Raw genomic sequence first — 3,464 nt, forward strand, 5'->3', positions numbered from 1 at the left:
TATATATATATATATATATCGTTTAGGTCGAAAAGTACCGCGTTCTTTTCGCGATAAAATATTGCGGAGAAACAAATAAACCTGTAAAATCGATATCTCGCGTACTTTGAAAAAGTTTATGTTCAAATATTAAAAATTATTATTATCGTAAAAATATGGATAATATTCATTATTTTATATTCGTGGCCACAATCGCAATTATCTCTTTTGATATAATTTCTTTTACAATGTCAGGCATTAAATAAAACAATCGCTCTGTAGATAAAACATATAAGCAAAATTATGCTTATGTACTTATTTAATAAGATTCGGAATGGTTCCTCGAGAATTCTAAAATGATATATAATTCCTTATTCATAAAAAGAATCATATTTTATATTGACTATACACTATAGCTTATATTATAAAAAAAGTATATAAAAATTACACAATTTATTATGATAGAAAGATATAAAATTATGCATTTTAAACGAAAAATTAGTACTTTTTCATCTAATTATGTAAATATATCTCTGTATTAGACAGAAAATTATAATAACATTATTTTATAATTTTTATGTAAATGTACAAAGGTAAATGTTATGTAATATAATGGTAATACTATATTTGTATTTTTTCATTCGTATATATCGATAACTAGTTTTAAAAATTATATAATAAAGAATAGAAAAGACTGAATATGCCTACAAACATAACTTCAATTGTAAATTTAATAACGAAAATTATTATTTAATTATCATAAAAAAGAACAATCTTGTTTGTAAGATATAACTTTACTTATATAAGTTTGTAATTTGGGAACTATCTTTAATAGACAATTCCCAAATCACTCACTATAATTGTTGTAATTTTACACGTGTAATTTTTTACACTGGAGGTAAAACGCATTTATATGTTGTACTGAACTGCATAAAGAAAGATTTTACATCGACTGTTCTCGCTGCAAGTGCGTCGCAAAATTTCAATGACACAGATATCGCTATCTGTCACGAGAGAAATACATCGAATATCGATCGGTTTTCGTAACACGCACTATTCGAAAAAGTGTGTCAAATTTAATATATAAATCGCATGTCCCAAACAGCTCATTCAAATTTTTAGGTTAATTTAACAGAAAATAAATATGTTAAAAAGTTACACAAATATTAGTAAAAGAATAAATACAAAAAAGATAATATTGACACAATTTGTAAACAAATCGTAAAAGCATATTTTTTCAATAAAATTTTTCAGTAACATTTATTATAATAACATTTATTATAATATTTATTATAATACATTTATTATACATAACATTTATTATAATCCATATTATATATTCATATTTTATATATTCATTCGTCTCGAATTAATGGTTTAAAACATTTTATTTTTGTTATTTGTTCACTTATTCAAAAAATTGTGTTATTTTGACAATAAGAAATGTTGATTATCAATTTAACACAAAATCTTTAAATAACATAATTATATTATGTTAAATTAACACTCGAATATGTTAAAAAGTTCAACAATTCACAAACTGTTAACAAAAATGTGAGTGGATCATTTCCAACACAAATGCGCGAAAGAGACGACAGCCGGTGGCCTGAAGAGGCCGGGATTATCATGGTTATCGTGACAAACATAATGTTTTTTACATAGTCGCTGAAAAGTGTCGAAGAGGCAATAATAATTAATGTTAAGCGATGCTCGAAGTTCATCAAGTGACACAGACTGATCGATGTCATAGGCCGGTTGTTTTGCCCGATAACCCTTCTCATGACATCGGGCGTTATCACTTCCACGAACGCTTGTTGCACATTTACCGAATTTTTTTTTCCCAATCGGGCATTCTGCGGAGCAAGAAGATACGCGATATACGCGAGATCGTTCTTCGTCCCTCACGTGCATTCCCCGCCATGCAAATTCCGCTGACGTACTCTTATATCGATATTTTACATTAAATGCTCTCAGCTCTTTCATGCACATCTGTTCTATGTAAGATTTCGACGTCGAGTCTTCCTCAAAAGCGCATTCCTTCGATCCATTGAAAATCTCGATATCCGTTCGAGAAACTAGAATGACGTAAATGACAATGATAGCGTAACAGTTAAATCTTTCGCAAAAAGCAATTTAGACTCTAACGAAGGCAGCTTTTTAACTTTTATAATTAACTTTCAAATATAATTCCCTTACTTAAAAAATGACATATGTCAAAACATTAAGTTTTTTCTCACAAAAAAAATATTTTTTTCAATTTAATACTAGAAAACTATCGACTAATCAAATAATATACTCAGCAAAAAGAATATCTCTTAGAAACATGATTAAATTTTGTCATTTTTTTCATTTTTGTCATTTTCATTTTTCATAACTCATTACCGTATTTTTTAGTTGTAACAAGTTCAATATCTTACAAAATTATAATAAACTCAGAATAATCCCGCGTTACATAATATATTTATCTATCTTGATCAGATAAAATGACTAAATTCAAAATAAAATAATTTCTTCTTTGTAAGCTTTAACCAAAATTGTCTTAATTCTAAATATTCTGTCTGTAGATGCTTCTTTTTTATTTAAAGTAACACAACTCAAAATGTGTCACGTTTATAGAAGAAGATATTATAATCTCTTTTAAAACTTTAAAAGAATGATACAAATGCTATTTGGATAAACTGTAAAGTTATGAGTTAATTTAATTTTAATGATTAATAGAAGTAATCTTTACTTAATTCATTGATAGTAATAAAATCGGAAATCATTTTTAGTTGTGTTCCCTTTAACCTAAAGAATTGATATTATTTTATATGATATCTCTTATTGTTATTGAACTTTCTATTGAATAACTTACGTTATTCTGGTTTTGCCGAAGTTTAACAATGAATTATCGTATATTAAAGAGTGTATGTTTGCTCATTATTTCACGAGACTGTTGGCATCTTCTTATTTGGCATTCGTCGAGGGGACAGACACGTCCGGATCTTAATTCACCGCGGTACATATTCCGCGGTCTTCGTTATTGGATTCCTCCTGATAATTCTGCCCTAAATCATCTCTCGCGGCGTTGGAGGATGCCGGATTGGAAAGGGGCCTCTAATTTCGCGCTGGGTCTCTGCGGGGTCGTGGATTATGCAGAGGCCGGCAAAGGGTTGATCCTCGAGGGACGGGTGCGTCGACGTGACACTACTTGGCCTCTCAGCTAATAGAATACTGCCTTTAGGTAAACGGTCGTTCAGAACATTCCAGGATACCGGCCAACCAATTATCAATCCTTGAGACTAACAATAGCTCGTACGTGTGGATTTTCATTGATAAATGAAATATGAGAAAGCGAAACGAAAGTCCGCTACATTTCTAGATATCTACATTGATATGATATACAAACATTTTATTTCTACAAATAATAAATTGCATAAGTCTCAGATGATATTCTATCATAAATTATATATCTTTTAATAACATATATTACATATATATATATA

The sequence above is a fragment of the Atta colombica genome, unplaced genomic scaffold (genome assembly GCF_001594045.1).
Source record: "Atta colombica isolate Treedump-2 unplaced genomic scaffold, Acol1.0 scaffold88, whole genome shotgun sequence".
NCBI lineage: Eukaryota > Metazoa > Arthropoda > Insecta > Hymenoptera > Formicidae > Atta > Atta colombica.